The sequence below is a fragment of the Gorilla gorilla genome, chromosome 5 (genome assembly GCF_029281585.2).
Source record: "Gorilla gorilla gorilla isolate KB3781 chromosome 5, NHGRI_mGorGor1-v2.1_pri, whole genome shotgun sequence".
Lineage (NCBI taxonomy): Eukaryota > Metazoa > Chordata > Mammalia > Primates > Hominidae > Gorilla > Gorilla gorilla.
In genome coordinates, this window is record NC_073229.2 from 93,921,270 (window position 1) to 93,940,581 (window position 19,312).

A 19,312-nucleotide genomic window follows, 5' to 3' on the forward strand; every position below is an offset into this window, starting at 1 on the left:
CCTCTGCCAACCCTGAGACAGCAAGACCAACCCCTCCTTTCTCTCCTCTTCAGCCCACTCAACATGATGACAGTGAGGATGAAGACCGTTTTGGCAATCCATTTTCATTTAATTAATAGCAAATATATTTTCTCTTCCTTATGATTTTATTTTCTTTTTTATTATTATTTTTTTTTTTTGAGACAAAGTCTCACTCTGTCACCCAGGCTGGAGTGCAGTGGCATAACCTCGGCTAACTGCAACCTCTGCTTCCCGGGTTCAAGCGATTCTTCTGCCTCAGCCTTCTGAGTAGCTGGGATTACAGGCACCTTCCACTACGCCTGGCTAATTTTTGTATTTTTAATAGAGACGGGGTTTCTCCATGTTGGCCAGCCTGGTCCCGAACTCCTGACCTCAGGTTATCCGCCCACCTCGGCCTCCCAAAGTGCTGGGATTATAGGCATGAGCCACCATGCCCAGCCATAATTTTCTTAATAACATTTTCTTTTCTTTAGTTTTCATTATTGGAAGAATGCAATATATAATACATACAACATGCAAAATATATGTTAATCAATTATTTATGTTATTGGTAAAGCTTCCAGTCAACAGTAGGCTATTACTAGTTAAGTTTTTGGAGAGTCAAAAGTTATAGGCAGATTTTCAAGTGCATGGGGATTCAGCATCCCTAACCCCTAACTTATTCAGGGGTCAACTGTACTTGTCAACTGATTGTAGATATTTATCATATCTACAAAATACCTTCACGGCAACACATAGCATTTGAATAGTTGAGTATTATAGCCAAGCCGAGTTAACATTAGAGATGCTTTTCAGAATTGTAAATTGAGAGATGTGGAGAATGATGATGCCACTAATGAAGACAGGGAACATACGAAGAAGAGAAGATTAAGGGTGAGGAATGACAGAAATAAACTGTATTTCATAGATTCTAAGATGCACTTTTCTCCTTTACATTTTAACATCTCTAATGTTAGGACTCACCTTTAAATTGATGGGATCTTACCACTATAATTGGTATATTTTGTTCTTCATCATTTATAAAATGATGGTGCATCTTACAGTCAATGTCACCTTAGAGTGAAGGAAACAAGGTAGTAGATTTTAGTTGGTACCTTGGATTTGAGGTGCCTGGGGAACACGGATACCTCTAGTTCATAGAATGTATAGGCGGGAAACTCAGCCAAGGGACCTGCCACAGAGGTATGAGTCATCTATACTCAAGTAAAAGCTGAAGCAATGAAAATGCAAAAAATTCCCAGGAAAAATTGGTAGAAGTGAGAATAATAGTCAGCTAAATAGACAACCCTAAAAAACCAGCAAACTTTAAGGAGAGAATAAAAGGAAAAGAGTGGTTAGAACTAATAATCAGAATACATCATAGAAACAAAGAGAGAAGATACTTTTTAAAACTAATGAGTAGCTGTCAATACCAAATATAGTGAGAGGACTAGCAAGTGCCCACCGAGTATGGCAACATGAGTGGGGGGTCATTAACGAATTTTCTAGAATAATTCCACTGGAGTGGATAGGAAGCAGACAAGTTGCACTGGATTAGAGGAATGAAGGAGAATTAGGAAAACAGAGGTTATGAATGTAAAATATTCTTTCAGGAAGCTTGACTAAAAAGGGGTGGAATAATGAAAAAGTTAAATAGAGAGGATAAGGTCAATGGTGATTTCTGCAGAAGTGACTCAGATTTGAACTCATTTCTAAGAAACATAGAAAAGGCATGGGCCACTCTTACGTTCCTAAACCAAACAGGGGTCCCATTGCCCAGTGCAGTAAGGCCAAATATTCATACCGAGGTTGCTTTGCAGCAGGAGAAAGGAGGGCCTTTATTAGTAGGGTACCAAGCAAGGATAATTGGGCAGCTGAAATGTAAGACCCAACCTTCCAGATGGCTTGCAAGCAAGGGTGTTTAAAGGCAGAGGTAAATTTCAGGAAAGCAGAAGTTATAGGCAAAACTATAAATCAACACATAGAGGTGATACATTGGTTTGGCCTACAAAGGTGGAAGCAGAGTCAGGTGGGGCAGGGTGCTTCCAGGTCATATATGAATTTCAAAGATTTTCTGACTTGCAATTGGTTAAAGAAGAGAAGCTTTGTTTAAAAATTTGGGATCAGAAGAAAGAAATATTAAGTCTGGCCTGTGGGCGTGACTTCCTCCATGCCCCTCAGGAAGAAATTTAAAGCAAGAGTTCAGTCCTCAACTGCCTCTTATTTGAGGTCTACATGCCAGTGGATCCATTTGGTGGGGGTACCAGCTTCTAAGAAACAACTCAGGGACATATATTCTGATGTTCTCTTTAGTTTCTACAGGGTGAAACCGACTTTGCAAAATTATAACTGAGGAAATTATGACAGTGACAGAAATCACACCTAACTGATTCCATCTGGCTCCTAATCTTTAAGCTGTCCTTCTTCATTCCTGGGGATAGGCCAAACTAATTTTGAGAAGGAATTCAGTTCATGGCTTGATTCTGAAACAAAATTGATAATAGACCTTTCCTGAAAAGACCCCTTCCTTGCCTGGGTACCAGTCTGCCTTTGCAGGACTAACAAATTAGCTACAAGATTAGAAATTACAGTTTAGGGGCATGCAGCCTCTGGCTCCAAGTTGCTGGGGATAACATCACTATTGCAAACCTAAGATCAGTGCTTGAGATATTTTCAGAATCTGCACTGGATGGATCAGCAGACACCACCCAGACCAGTAATCTGGCTCAACCAGTTCTATCATCTCACCCAGATGAAGAGAAAACAGCAAGAAAAAGTCAACTTCGACCCCCTATGGTTCCATCTCCAACCTGACCAATCAGCACTCCCCACTTCTCAAGCCCCTACCTGCCAAATTATCTTTAAAAACTCTGATCCTCAAATGCTCAAGGATATTTGATTTGAGTAATAATAAAACTCCAGTCTCCTGCACAGATGGCTCTGTGTGACTTACTCGTTCTCCACTGCAGTTCCCCTCTCTTGATAAATCGTCTCTGTCTAAGCAGTGGGCAAGGTGAACCCATTGAGCAGTTACAAGGAAACCAAACATCTCAAAACTCTAATTCCCTTGGCTATAGTTTTAAGCTACTCTTGCCTTCTTGCTTATCAAGTTGCTCATTTACTTCTCAGGGCTAACCAGGTGTCTGGAATTTCCCTTAAAGGAATTCAATATTTTTCTCTATTTCCATGCTTGGCAAGGGGAGCAGGCAGCAGCCCCCTAAGAAAGGTTCTTGCTTTGTCTCACTGAACACATGAATTTAAGTTCGATTATCAGATCATTTTTTTTAACAACTTGAACTCCGAAGAAATGAGGTAGTCAGAAAAAAAGGAGGAGTCAATCAGTCAGCATTCTGGCAAGAAACAGAGGGTAGTACATCTAAAAGTGTACTTTTAATCATCTAAAAGTGATTCAGAAGAAGAGTTCAATGATTGGACTATTTACAAAGATGTGAGCAGGAAAAAGGGAAACTAACCCTAGAGTTGTCAAAACAGGAAATCATTACCACCACTGAAACGTCACTCCCTGTCTCACAAGGAGGTTACTGGAATCTGAAAAGACCTATACACTTAGGAAAGAGCTTTCTAGTAGCCATTGTCACCTACAGTCCCTCAAGAAGGGAGCCAGGGGATAAATACTCTGTTACTCTTTTTGAATGTACTTAACAGGAAAACAGAAGGCAAGGGAGCCTATTTATTGCAAACATAATGATCAGCCTCCTGGGGCACAGAGCAGAGTGGAGAAGGATGGAACGTGTATCTGGAGGAGCAAATGGAAGACATTCAGCAGAAGGGGAAAGACTTGTTTAAATAGAATAATACCAAGGAAAACAGGACTGCTGGTGAAGACAAAGAGGGCGTTTTTCACAGATACTTCATGTTCTAGCAATAGTGGAAAAACAATGCTATTTCAATTTTTGAGTAGTTAATGAGAAACTGATATTTCTAAATAAGAAAAGGCCGAATATCCTTGTTTTAATGAAAGTCTATTGTTCATTTTGTATTGTGCAAAATGAAGACAGCCACTGATAGCTATAGTTCAAAAAAGATTCTAATTATTTGCAGAATAACTAAGTATATAATGTTTCAGCTTTATATTAAAATACAGCTTTCCTATTAAAAGGATGTTTCTAATTTTAAAAATATGAATAAATTGATGTTATAAAAAATACTGCTGGCTAGGTTTAGCCCTGAATAAAAAGAAGGAACAATGTCAAAATTTGCATAGGCCTTTAGTATTTCCATTTAATTTTGAAACGAAGGTTTATTTATTTAAATTTTGGGTTTTTTATTTTACTCTGTTATGTACTTAATCAAATATTGATAGACGAAATGACTTCAGTAATGTTGGCTCTGTATCTATTTCATTTTTTAGCATCACATATAGATAACCTTTTGCTGAGACAGCTTAAGAATTGTACCAAATAAAAAGCCAATGCTATTTCTACAAATGAGAACTTAGAAAAAAAAAATCTAGCACCAATAAGATATCAAATTTTGACTTTTAAAATTACTTTTATCAATACATAAACATATGTCCACATGCATACTTTCTAGATGGATTGTCATTTCACAGAAGCCTTTTCTCATATTGAAATGGAATGCAGATTGGGTAGTTAAATTTGATAGTGAGAAATAAAAATAAAAAATTCTAAGCCCCCAACTGACTGAATTGACATCTCTCTTGGCCAAGGGGAATCGAGAGAAATCTTGGAAGCTGAATTCACAGTCATGACAGGATGGATGTTCAGACATGCCTCATTATAACCCCCTCCCTTGCTAACCACCATTAGGCTTTCTACTCTGAGGGCTAAACAGAAACTAGCCCTTTCAAAAGACTCCACACTGATAATGTTGATCACTAGCTTATCTTTCCAGGTACAGAACAAAGACAAGATGAAATCAATTGTTCTTTTACCCTTGCCTGAGATGTCTGCTTCCTCTATTCCCTTTTTCTTCACATGTTCACCTTATCTTATGTAAAATGTAGATTTATTAGGCACTAACTAAAAACCTTACAAGTATGTAATCATTAGTTTCACTGCTACCTGCCCGCCCCTTTTCTTAAAGGAAAATATGTAAATACTAAACTTCCTGAGAACCTCTTTGGAAAACACAATCACAGAATGCATCTGTGACTTGCATTTTAACCAGGTGAACCCTCAGGCCGGCTCAATAAACATCAATGATCTGAGACTTATGCTTCAGTCACTCACTTTGGTCTGTCAACGGAAAACTCTCAAGAAATTTCCTTTTTATATCTTTTAAGCAAACTCAAACACACACACACACACACACACACACACACACACACACACACAGCTTTTTCTTTGCTAAGTCTGTATGTCAATTAACATCTGACCAGTACTAGAATAAGCTTAATTTTCAAGGGAAGATGGCGTGAAAGATAGAGAGTTGTCCCATCATTTCTGATGATTACAACTCATCTTTCTTCAGGCCAGATTTTTTTTTTTTTTTCCTGATGTGCAAATACAAGTTTTCACAAGTTTCTTGAAAACCATTCAGTCTTTACCGTTACCATGTACCCAAATCAATCATCTGTTTACTATTACCTAATTACCTTGTAACTTATACGTTTCTGGAGCTACCTGTAATCCAGTCTCATGGACTCACATTCAAAGAAACACCAGTTGGGCATAAAAATATAATTAGAAGCAAGGGAGATTTGATTCATGCCCATGAGAAATTACCAAAGGGTAATTAGAGTAATTATACTTCTTTTAAGTTCTCTTTAGACCTCACTCTCATATTCTCTCACATGTCTGCAGGGGCAGATTTACCACCGTGTTAATGGAGCTTCAGCGCCAATGATCCACTTGCACAGGTGTTTTCCATGGTCCTGTGGAAAAAAAGGCCTAGCAATGTGTTCCCGTGGACCTATGGTTTTTTTGTAAATTTTTTGTAAGTAATGTATTTTCGCTTCAGTCTGTTGAGACCACTGTCTCTTTCCATTTTCACTTTCACATTTTGCCTCATATGAGCATCATTGGAGTGGCTGCAGGCATTCTGAGGCTCCAGCTCAGGTTAAGTAGGGTTAGGGATGCATTTAGTTTAGATTGAGTGGGTTGTATTTACATGGAGTTACTCTCATGTTTAGTTAAGTTATTGCTAGGCATCCAGGTGTAGCAATGGCTTTCAGGAATATTCTTATTGCCCATGATTCCAATTTGATGTGCACTATGACACAAAGGCAAGACCAGAGGTTTGTATACTATGACATGAATATGTCTCAAACCAAGAAGTTTGTGGGTAGTGGATGAGACACTATTTTTGAAAGTGTGGAGCCAAAATGAAGGCTGTTTTCTAGATTTTGTGATGTCTGTGGTATTTGGCATCTGTTAAAATTTTCTAATCTGTTTTTCTCATTCTAAATTAAAGTTTACTTTTGAGTCTAACTTTGTATTCATAATTTTCCATTCTTTTTCTTGAGGAGGAGCCCCCACAAAGTTAAAAGCTTGTCTCCTGGATCTGCCTTGCAGATGAGAAAAAAATTCTCACTGCCCTCTCTGTGGTTCCTTCCCAGAAAACTTTCCTGACAGACGGACAGGCTGGCTTTTCACACTAAGCACCACTTCCTGCTTAACAGTGCCCCCATCACTGCTTCTGTCTTTCTGTTGCCTTTTTAAGTACACTTTTCTCACTCACGAATATCTTGCTAAGTATCTGGGTCTTCTTTTCCTAACTGCCTTCTTTTTGAGAAGTAGCTCTGTGTTTTGGAATTAAACATAAATAAAATCCTCCATCTCTTCCACAATTAGCCATTGTTTCTCAAACTTGAGCAATACATAAATTAGTCCTTTTTAAATGGGAAAACATTTTGGGGCAATCTAATGACAACTTATTTTCATGATGCTATTTAAATAAGTAAAAATGTAAAACAATGGATGAATGAATGAATGTATAGGCTTTACACAACTTTACAACAAATAAAAATTCAAGTGAAACTTAAAAAGAAGATAAAATCATGTTAATAACATTATTTTAATGTGATGCATAGTGGCATTTGGCTGAAAAAAAATCATTCAGTCCTGAGTTTAATAGTAGAAAGATGCAGACTCATGTCTGCTTTTATAATTAATCTCTTTTGACATTTTGATTTCAATAATGCAAATGTAGAAAATATCTGTTCCCATAAGTATATGGTACAAAATGGTATTAATAACTTCAAGTCTTTGTTTGCAAATTAAGTATAATCAGGCCTTATGCTTAACTAAATCTCTGCCAGTGAGCAATCCTGGAGTGCCAGTTTTATAGTGGAGTCATTTGATAATTGTATAAATTTTTGTTTTTACTTGGAGATAATATGAGTACTGGCACTATTGAAATATGTATTAAATGGGTATGTAATCTAATTATTGCTGGAACTGGAAATAGAACTATTTGTCATTGCATATTTTCTGCTAATGAAATATTAATTACAAAATGGGATGTACATGATAGTATTCTTAAAACCATCTGTTCACAATGTGAATACTGTATAACGTTGACTAACTAAAGAGATTCTTGTGAGGTTAGTAAGCCTGTATTATCATATGTCACAGGATCCATCAATTCTACCATGACATTTTTTTGTTCCAACCAAGGAACTACTTTCACACATTCAGTTTGTTACCTTACCCTTACTCCATGCAAAACAGACAGAAAATATAAACTGCAAGATAGTACTCAGTTATCAGGTACTTCAAATGAACCAGATGATTTAATATAGGCTCGTATTAATTTTGTAAAATGTTTCTGAAAATAAAAATGCAGAATAAAAAATTGACTTAGAGAATTCTCAACTATTGTTGTTTTGCTTTACTAAATAAGATAATTATAAAATGCTTCTTGAAATTTTGGCACTAAAATTATTACTATTGATTTAGTCTATTGTAATAGTTATGCTAAAATATTTTATAGGCTCCCAAAACAATTATTTACATATTTTTAATGTGTTATGTACATATAAAATCAGAAGAAAATACCTGAATAACCAAAAATTATAACACTAGGACTCACACAAAGCCACTCACATGAAACCACTCACCTGTGCTTCAGAAAGCTGAGGGTTTGTAATCTACAAGATAGAAGCCTAAAAGTGTCTGGGCATCACTTTATAACTTATCTTGACAACCTCTGTACACATAGGTGTTATATTGCCAACAAAATTTTGTGATTGGTAGTTTGAATGTTGTTATAAGTCATTATAAATATTGACATTCATCTTTGTTTGGGCAGACATAGTTGCCAACTGCCTCTCATGTCCGCAGGCCCTTTGAACCCTGCTCATAACCCTTTGTTGCAGGGACTAGTGGAACACATTAGTGGCCATGTTATACCTGGTATGATTCTGGTTTCTTGGCCAGATGATAAAATTGGGGAAGAGGAGAACAGCCAGTCTGTAGACTGCAAAGTAGGAAACAAGAGGGTCAGGCCCAAGAGTTTTGCCCGAAATGACAATGAGGATAAACTGAATACAAATTCATGAAGTTCTAAATTTTTAAAAAAGAGGGAGAGAAGTAGTTGGCCAGTTAGTAAACAGAGAAGGAGAAAGGTGTACAGAAAGAAGGTAATAGCAAATATCTGGCAATCGAACTAAGAAGGCAGAGGTTGTGAGTAATCAAAAATGAGAAAGGAAGAAATGCAAGCTCTGAATCCAAAAGAAGGAGGTAAGTGGACATTTAATCAAAGTAGCAAATAAGAGAAAGGATGAAAAAGTATATTTAGTGTAAGAATTGATAGAATTGATTGGCTCCTGAATGACTTTCTACATTCTGAAGTCCATGAAACCAGCCCTACAGAAGGAGATTCTTTTTTTTTTTTTTTTTTGCGGGGGGCTTGGTTTGGGGAAATTTCCTGACTCCCCAACGAGGCCAAGATGAATAAGCATGATTTCTGTTTTTCTGCTTTCCACATGGAGCCTTTTAATAAGCTCCACATGAGTTAAGATATTCTCAAGGAACTTCTGTCTTTGCAACAATAAAAGAGACCTAATTAATACAACCTTTTTAATAATTGCACAACACTGTACTCATTAGCTAGCATATGAATTTATGTGTTGTGTTAAAATGGTCCATTTAACTTATCGATTTCTACGACTTTAGCCTCTAGGCCTGGGGTTATGCATGTTATGCACATCTTCAGTGTAGAGACACAGGAAATTATCCATAACTTCTTGTCAAATGAATGAATGAAACAGCCACTCTAAAAAACTACAAGCACATGCACTAGTCTTTAATCATCCCTATTTACAGTGCTTCATTTGCATAAAATAGGGTGCTTAATATGGCAAATACATGACACACATACACACACACACATATTTTAATAAGAGAAGTGACTGCTCCTTCTGCTAACTCAGAAATGCAAGACAGAAAGTTTCTCTAAAATAGCTATTTTTTCTATGAAGAATCATTCAGGGTCTCTCTCACTTACATGAAAGCAGGGAAAATAGACTCATTGGACCAATGCTACCCCCACTCTTCAGCCTCCTCTTTGCCCCTCAACTCCTCACCAAAGGTCTTGGTACACCAAAGGTGGTTACTGGGGAGGAGAATCCAAGGCCTTCTCCTAGAAAAAATGAATCAATCCCTAAACCTTGTTCCCTGAGATACAAATTTGGGAAACTCAGCTATGTGGACCATCACAGTGATTTTAATTAGGCCTCACGGTTCAAGGAAAGCAAGAAACCTTTTAAATTAAGTCATTTGGGGAAAAGTAGGTCCCTATACAAATAAATGTGCCTAAGTTGGTCCTCAAGTTTTATGTGAGGATTTATTCTGACTTGATCTGGAAGGTGCCTCCTGACTCTGCCACAGTGGTTAGGCTTTAGATAATAAGAACTGAGCAAGGGAAAGTTAATTTAAAAGAAAGACCACCTTGCCTCCCAACATGGGGCACCATTATGACTTTGTGCATGGCCCTGAACCAGCAAGAGTTGCCCTGCAGCAATGGACAGGACTCTGAAGCTCCATCAAACCAGTCTCTCATGACAACACTTAGCAATAGCAGTAAGCAATGGAGTTGTGTACTGTACTCGCTCTCTAGCCCTGGCTCTCTGTGGCTAGAAGCATACTGATGCTTTCAGAATGAGTATGCCCTTGAGGTTATTGGGTGGTTGGTGATACTAAAATTCTTGATAATAGACCACATTGGAGATTTAATAATTCATTTTAACATTAAAAGAGACACAACTACAGTGTACCCCAATGTTGTGGAGCAGTTCAGATATATTTCTTTGAACAATTTTTGTCTCTTTATATATATATTTGATTTTTTCTTTTCCCTACAATCTCTTCTGCTTTAGTCTTTTCAGTATGAACCTGTTTGTAACAGGGAATGTTATCTTTCTTGCTTTGGTGTGTTATTCAGCTTGTCACTCCCACATGTCCTGGGCCCAGGCCAGCCAGCAGCCTTGTTGCCCATTTCCCAGTGCTCCCTCCTCTACTGCCATATGCCCATCTGCTCTGTTTGCCTTTTCTGGGGGTGCCCCAGCTGACACTTTAAAAAATTCTCACAACCATATGCTCTCTCCCAGGCACACTTGCCTGACTTCCCTGCTTTGTCCAGTGGCCATAAAGGACAGACTGGAAGTCGCCAAATTCCAAATTCCAAGGCATTTTAGTCATTGCCTTTTGTTAGGAGCTATGTCCATCTATCCCATTATTAAACTTCAGAGCACGGCACAGTGATATTTGTCTCTGTGATTATAATCCCCAAAGGTTAGTGCTCCACACCAAATATCTTGGTTTTCCTTAATAATACATGATAGATACATGATATATTATTATTCTACATTTCAATCTTTTGGACAACCCAATTTTTTTCTAAAGTAAGAGCACTTACTACTTCTTAATAGCATAGTCTTTTACTATGGACTCCTAATTATTGATGTGGGTTTGAATTTGAATTTTAAGCAAATTTGCTTATGTGCTTGGGTCTATTTCTGTACTTACTTTTCTGTTGCATAGGTCTATCTATTCATATCAGCCAGTATCTCACTGGCTTTATGGGATATTGTATTATTTGGAAATGCTAGTTCTCCCTTGTTATGGGTTGAATTATGTCTCCTCAAAATGTATAAGTTGAAGTCTTAATCCTCACTATCTCAGGAAAGTGACCTCATTTGGAGATACTCTCTTTACAGAGGAATCATGTAAAATGAAGTCAATAGCATGGACTCTAATCCAGTTTAACCAGTGTGCTTATAAAAACTGGAAATTGGAAACAGACCTGCATAGAGGGAAGATGATGTAAAGAAACATAGAGAGGGCCAGACGTAGTGGCTCACACCTGTAATCCTAGCACTCTGGGAGGCCGAGGTGGGTGGATCACCTGAAGTCAGGAGTTCAAGACCAGCCTGGCCAACACGGCAAAACCCCGTCTCTACTAAAAATGCAAAAATTAGCTAGGTGTGGTGGCAGGCGCCTGTAATCCCAGCTACTCGGGAGGCTGAGGCAGGAGGATCACTTGAACCTGAAGGGAGGAGGTTGCAGTGAGCTGAGAATGCACCACTACACTCTAGCCTGGGTGAAAGAGTGAAACTCTGCTCAAAAAAAAAAAAAAAAAAAAAAAAAAAAGAGAAAGAAACATAGGGAGAAAATGGCCATCTACGAGCCAAGGACAGAGGCCTGGAACATCCTTTCTTCACAGCCCTCAGAAAGAAACTAAACCTGCTGAGATCTTGATTTTGGATCTTTAGATAGTAGAACTGTGAGACAATGAATTTTCATTGTTTAAGTCACCCAATTTGTAGTATTTTGTTATGGAAATTCTAGCAAACTAATACATTCCTTATTTCTCTTCTTTTACAGGATTATTCTAAGTACTCTTACTTTTGCTTTCTGTGTAAATTTTAAAATTGACTTGACTTAAAATTAACTCCAGAAAATAAAACATTTTGATAATTATATAGACATAAGATGTTTCTATGTACTCAAGTTTCAAGTGTATTTTTACATAGTTTAGTAATATTTAAAGATTTACCCATATAGGGTACTATAGTCTTAGTGCATATGTCCCTTTCAAATGTATATGTTGAAATCCTAAACCCCAAGCTGATGGTATCAGGAGGTGGGACCTTTGGGGAGGTTGTTAGGCCATGAAGGCAGAGCCTTCATACATAGGATTAGTGCCCTTATACAAGAGGCCCATAGAAGTTCATTAATCCTTCCACCATGAGAGGACACAGTAAGAAGTTGCCATCTATGAGGAATGGGCCTTCACCAGACAGCACATCTACTGGCCCCTTGATCTTATACTTCCCAGCCCCCAGAGCTGTGAGAAATAAATGTTTGTTGTTTATAAGCTACCCAGTCTATAGTACTAGTTATAACAGCCCAAACAAAGACATAGGGTTTAAGAATTTATTTTCAGTTTACTTCTAAGTATTTTTATCTTTTCTGTTTTAATTGTAAATAGGGTTTTTTCCTACTTTTTTTCTAACTGATTATTTGTACATTTTGGCTGAGTGCAGTGGTTCATGCCTATAATATTATATATTATATTATATATTTTAAAATTTAAAAAATAGTATTTGTACATTTTAAGGCTGTTACTTTTAAACCTGCTTAATAAAATATAAATTGTCTCTATTTTTTCTAAATTCTGAAACATCATTCAATTATTGATTTCAAAGATTTTATATAATTCCCTTATTAAAAGTACCTGTAAAATGTTTTGTGGGTAGGTAGTTATATATATATACATATGAACTTGGTCTTAAAGTATACATGTCTAATTTTAATAGAGACTGCTAAGAAAATTCAATATGCCATGGGAAATAGTGTGTTGAATTTTCTATATTGTGGTCGCTTCTGACAAATTGTGTGTTCCTAGCAAATTATCCATTTAATTCATGTTTTAAAAATTATTTGCAGAAGTTTGTGAAAGGTAGTCTCACTAATTTTTAAAAGTCCTTTATTCAATGGTTATTTTCTCCTAATCATTTTTATTTTGTGTTCTTGATATTTGCCTATTTTCTTGAGTTTTTAAAGACCCAATATTTTTACTTATTTATTATTTTTATTATTTTTTCATTTCATTCATTTTTGCTTTTATCTTTATTACTTATTTTTATTGACATAGTTTTAAGGTGATGATTTTTGCCTCAAATTTCTAATTCAATTGCATCTCCAATATTCCCTTATATGGCTTTTTAATTATTATTGTTTTAGAAATGCTGTGATGTTATTTACCTTTCCCTTTTCAGCTGAGAGCATTTTTTTATTGCTATATAACATCTACAGCACAGTACACAAATTTTAAGTTTATATCTTGATAAATTTCTACTTATGCATGCACTTTGTAACGACACCCAGATGGAGCTATGGAACGTATATGGCACCCCCAAAAAGCTTCCTTATGACCTCTACAAATTGGCAACTGCCCATCTCCTTATTACATGATAATTATTATTATAACTTCTATCACTATAGATTAATTTTGCCTATTTTTTTACCTTAATATTATATGGACCCACATAGGATATATGGCCAATAATATATAAAAGGATGTTCAAACACTTTAGTACTCAGGGAAATACAAATTAAACCAAAAAATGAAGAACTCTTCCCACCTACATGATGGAAAAACACTTCAAAGTTGACAAACACTTGAAGTGTTGGCAAGGGTGTAGAGTAATGAAAACTACTCTGGCAGTGTCTCGAAAATAACAGGGCATTATTATATTATAAAATTGAACATGGGCATACACCATACTATCTAGCATTTTAACTTCTAGAATTATACCTGAGGGAAATTTCTGCACATGTTCACAAGAAGGCATGTACATGAATGTTTTAGCAGCTTTTTAAAAATAGTAACAAAAATGATGGAAACAACCCAAATGCCCATCAAATACTTCTCCCTTTACAATAATACACATAGTGATGAAAATGAACTACTGTACACATCACTATGAAAAGATTACAGAAATTAATGTTGAGCAAAAAAGCAGGTTACCAAAGAATATATGTAGTATAGTTTTAGTAATATAATATTTTTAAATGGGCAAAATTATGCAATATGTTGTTTAGAGATACATATGTAGTAAAGCTACCAAAGCAAAGGCAAAATAAAGACAAAAATTGTGGTTTCCTCTGTTGCGGAAAAATGAAGCTAATATGGGGAGGTGGGAGTGGCTCACAAGAAGCTTTAACAGATTTTTAAAGCTTCATTTTCTAGGCCCAGTGTATTAGTCCATTCTCACACTGCTAATAAAGACATACCAAAGACTGGGTAATTTATAAAGAAAAGAGGTTTAATTGACTCACAGTTCAGTCTCCGGAAGGGGAAGCAAACACATTCTCCTTCACAAGGTGGCAGGAGAGAGAAGCGCTGAGCAAAGGGAGAAAAGCCCCTCATAAAACCATCAGATCTCGTGAGAACTCGGTCACTATCAGAAGAACAGCATGAATGTAACCACACCACGATTCAATTATCTCCCACCTGGCCCCTCCCATGGCACGTGGGTATTATGGGAACTACAATTCAAGATGAGATTTGGGTGGGGACACAGCCAAACCATATTATTCAGTGATGTTTAAGTGTTAATTTTAGTATTATTCTCCAAAATGTACTTATGCATTACATGCACTTATCTATGTTTTACATATTTCACAATTGTAAATTTTTTTAAAAAAATACAATGTTGAAGCAATACAAGGACTAGAAAAACTCATAAATAACTTCATCAGTTATGCTGGAGAAGGTGAAATATCAGGTTAACGTTGTAAGGTCTTAATATTATTTGTAAAGAATAAAAACTTTTATTAATGTTAGACTTTGAGAAGTAATGCACATTATAATTTCTAGAATAACACAAAAGAAAAAACAGTATATAATTTTCAAACTAGTAGTGGAAAAAATGAAATGCTAAAAAATATTAATTCAAAGGAATAAAAGAAACGAAATATGAAACAGGCTACAAATAAAAAGCAGAAAATAAGGTGTAAGATTGAAGCCCAGTGATTCCAGAATTACATTCTACATACATGGGCCAAATACTTCTGCAAAGAAATGTTGTCAGACTAGATTTTAAAAATCCTAATCACAACAGATACATTAAAAAACTAAAGATAGAAATAGGATTAAAGTAAAAATGAAGAAAAAACTATAACAGGTAATTCTAAATGAAAGAATAAATTATCCAGGCCGCAACCCTTTCCTGGTAAAAAATAAAAATTAAAATATAAGAAAGAGAGTGAATTGTATAATTAACATGCATAATATATAACATGTATATTTAATATGATTAATATATATTAATATAAAATATAGGCTTTGAGTCTAAAATTTTTACTAAGAATAAAGAGTGTAACTTCATAATGATAAATGTTGAATTTTTAAATAAGATATCAAATATCAAATTTGTATGTATTTAATAATAGTTCAAAATTTATAAATCTAAAACTGGCAGAGCCACAAAGGCATAAACAATATCTATAATTATAGAGTCTCTCTCAAATTGTTGTAATATGTGGGTAAAATAAAAATAAAAATAAGAATACAGAAGGTTTAAAGAATGCAGTTAATGCCTAAAGGACATATATGAAACACGACAGAATATGACAACCAATAAATGCAGAATATACCTTCTAACTTTTCATTCATCTCAAGAATGTTCAGCTTTACCTGAAGGAGGATCGTTAAAATTGTTAGTGTAAAGTTTTACCTGATAATTCTAACATCTGGATCATCTTGGAGTTTCCATTTGTTGGTTACTTTTTCTCTTGAAAATTCATTGTATTTTTTGTATGCTGAGTCATTTTGCATTGTATCCTGGATATTTTAGACGTTATGTTGTGAAACTCTGGATCCTGTTGAAATCCTCTGGAGAGTGTTTTTTTTCTTTGTGTGCACAGGCAAAGTTCTGGCTTATCTCTTGTATGCAATGTTGGGTTAGTAGCAAACTTTTGCTGTGCTCTTTGTGTCTGCCCCTTGGCTAAGCCACTCAGAAGTTAGTGTAGGTCTTGTACAGCGGGTTATCTCACAATTTTGTTCTCAAAGCCTTTGCTATGCTTTTTTGACTGTGATTCAGGGCATTCAGCTAGGGAGTGAGCAGATTCTACAGGTCAGAGTTAGTGCAACTGAAAAACTGGCGGTTACCATACATTGGGTTCCAGAAATTATCCCTTTCTAACAATGCCATTTGCTCAAACAGGAGCTTCCACCATTACATGGTCATATAGATGTTTCCTGATTCTCCATCCTATACATCTGCAGAATGTTGAGGAGGAGAGTCTTATCTGGACTGTCAGACATAGCGTGTGCAAACTATCTTTGTCTGACCTTAGCAACGAGATTTGAGTTATTTGTATACCCTCTAATATTTCTTTTTATGTTTTCCCCTAGTAAGCCCTATTTTATATCTGTTCACATGACATAAGTGGTATGTGCTTTTGACCCATTTGCATAATGCAGACTGAAAAGATATTTTTTTCATCTTCTATAAAGAGACTATATACTTATTCTAATATTATTTCTAATATTTTTATTCCTAATATTATTTTTATGACTTTATAGACTTCATAGTGATATCAAGTTCCTCCTGATATCTAACCATCATTCTTCTTGCTATAGTTTATTTGTCTAATTATTTCTTGAATACGCTAGTGGAAATTTGTTCTCATTATCAGAGAATATATCAGCATATACCCAGAAACAGTAAAATCCCTTGACAGTCTGCTAATATTGCAGGCTAAATTTCAGACACATTTCTCAGAGTACTTAAATATAAATAGTCATTTCTGCATTACAGAAATCAATGTAATTAACTTCTATGTGTTGACTTCTTTCAAATAGATCTTTTTCTTTGATAACACTGAATTACAGTTGACCTATTATGCATGTTAAGAAGTTACTAGTATCATAAATGCCCTGAACTATCAAAATGCTTCTGAAGAGAACTAAAAATGTTACTTCTTATAATGGAATTTTGATGTCCATGTCTCATGCTGCACATTCCTTTATGTTAATACCATAGTAAATGTCATTAACACTGTAGTATTTAATTATACTAAATATTTAATCTTTTAGAAGGACCATCAGATTCATTTTCAATATAAATCAAGCACATATGCCCAGATTATTATGGTCAAGGCAGGAAAATCCAGGATGCAAAAGCATAGCAAAAATTTCATATCTGTCTACCTCCTTTAAGCCACTTACATGACACACATGTTGCAAAGCACTGCAGAGCACAGATAGCAACAGACGTAGTTTGTATTCTTCAGGTCCTTATAGTATAAAGATCCAAAGACAAGCATACAAATACATAACATTAGACAGATTGTGCTAAGTACCAAAACAGATGTAAAAACAAGAATCACAATTTGGAAGAAGAACATTACTTTGGAGATCATTTAGTTTAAAACAGTGTTTTTGACTTTGAAGAAATTCTGACCTAGAGAAGTTGAGGAACTTGCCAAGAAAATAAGTCATTTGTTTAGTGGGAACACTTACAATGGGCCTGGCATGTGGTATGGGTAATTCATGAAGAATGCATAGGGTTTAACTAGAAAGAGATCAGAAGGAAAAGGGGATTCCAGAAAGAGGGAGGAGCATGAATAAAGAGAAAGAGGCAAGAAGGCATAGGCCATATTTGACAATCAGCAAATTGACAACTTTGACTGAATTTTGGATAATGTTTCTACAACTTTAAAGTGTATAAGAAGGTTTTTGAAACTGTAAATTCTAAGCCTCCACACCTACAGATTTTGCTTCAGTAGGTAAAAAATGTACCTTAGAAATACACATCTTGACAGGCACCCAGGGATTTGGGCACAAGTGATGCAAAAACTGTCCTCATCTCTGGTATAAATGATGAAAAATAAAGTTAAAGAGTAGGATACAGCTGCTGTCAAGATGTGAGACAAGGATTTTATTTTTAATTTGGTAAAGCATAGGAAGCCTTTCAGGATTATAAGCAGGAAGGTGACATAATTACTCCTACATTTTAAGAATAAATGTTGCAACAATAAATAACATGCTTTGGAGGTAGGGAATCCACTGGAAAACTACCATAATAGTAGAAAGCAAAATGGGCCTGAACTAGGGAGTAGTTTTAAAATGAACAACAGGAGGCAGAGTAAAAAATATTACAAGTAAAATATATTACAGTAGGTGATATAGTCTATGACAATGGAATTTTTTTTTTTAAATCCTGAACTTTCATGTTTGATGAGTGGGAATATAGTGTTAGTGGTACTAGTTACAAAAGCCATTAATTAATTAATTTATTAATTTATTATTTTTGAGATAGGGTCTCACTCTGTCACCTGGGCTGGAGTGCAGTGGCACAATCATGGCTCACTGCAGCCTCAACCTCCTGGACTCAGGTAGTCCTCCTGCCTCAGCCTCCTAAGTAGCTGGGACGACAGGTGCATGTTACCACAACCCGCTAATTTTTTAAAAAAAAATTTGTAGAGACTGCATTTTGCCATGTTGCCCAGGCTGGACTTGAACTGGGCTCAAATGATCTGCCCGCCTTGGCCTCCTAAAAAGTTGGGATTATAGGCACGAGCCATTTTGTCTGGCCTATTTTATTCTTTCAGGAGAAACAAGATTTCTTTCCTTTGTATTTTCTGAGAATTGAGAGTATGGGAATAGAAAATACATTTTGGAAGTGTTGAGTTGAGCGCTCTGTCAAGCTGCATAGGCAGTCCAAACTAAATTTGGAGATTAGGAAAGGGATCAGGACTAGAAATGGGAGGTGGGAGTCTTTCTCACAGAGGAGATATGTTAGGAGGCATGAAATTAGTTAAGATCATCAAGGCAGAGGGTTGACCAGTAAGAAAAAAGAGGCTAAAAGATAATTTCTTGTGGGGAAAACCCACCCTTTGGAAGGTAGGAAAACAAGAGTAACAATCTAATAAGCAGAGAAATACTCTTATGACGAAAATAGAAAAATGGAAGCCTAAGAGAAAAGTTACACTTTTAAAATTGTGTCTACCCTGAGAACCCAGGGTTGCAGAAGACACTGTGTCTCACAGTGTGTCTCATAGAAACTGATGAAACATGATGGCTTCAGGATGACCACTAGCAAGCACAAGCCTAGGAACTAAACCTAAAATGAGCTAAATCCCTAACTGTAATGCAGTATCTTCTCCAGCTCCATTGCAGTTCAGGCTCCCATCTCACATTCCATGATGAACAGGTGGGCTTCCATTAGAAAGACAAGTGGGGAACTTTTAAAAATCTATACAATATTTGTGACTTCTACTTCTCTGCATGAACTATCATTAGCCTGGTAAAAGTTTCAGAATCTCTCAGGCACACAAGATTCTCTATTCCAAGGGTGCTACTCAGGATGAAT

At 36.0% G+C, this 19,312-nt stretch overlaps 1 protein-coding gene across 2 annotated transcripts in view; it reads right to left on the minus strand.

Annotated features, from left to right (window-relative positions):
• Positions 1-15,802, minus strand: part of LMBRD1 (LMBR1 domain containing 1) — a 153,971-nt gene extending 138,169 nt beyond the window's left edge. Inside the window, exons 1-2 of one of the 2 annotated variants that reach the window (XM_031012196.3) lie at positions 15,671-15,802; positions 14,271-14,392 (exon numbers count right to left, since the gene is read on the minus strand). The gene's annotated coding sequence lies outside the window, so the exon portion shown is untranslated. Of the gene's footprint in view, positions 1-14,270; positions 14,393-15,670 lie in introns of those variants that run through there. The other variant, XM_063707694.1, reaches the window with a different exon arrangement.
• Between the last annotated feature and the right edge of the window lie 3,510 nt (positions 15,803-19,312).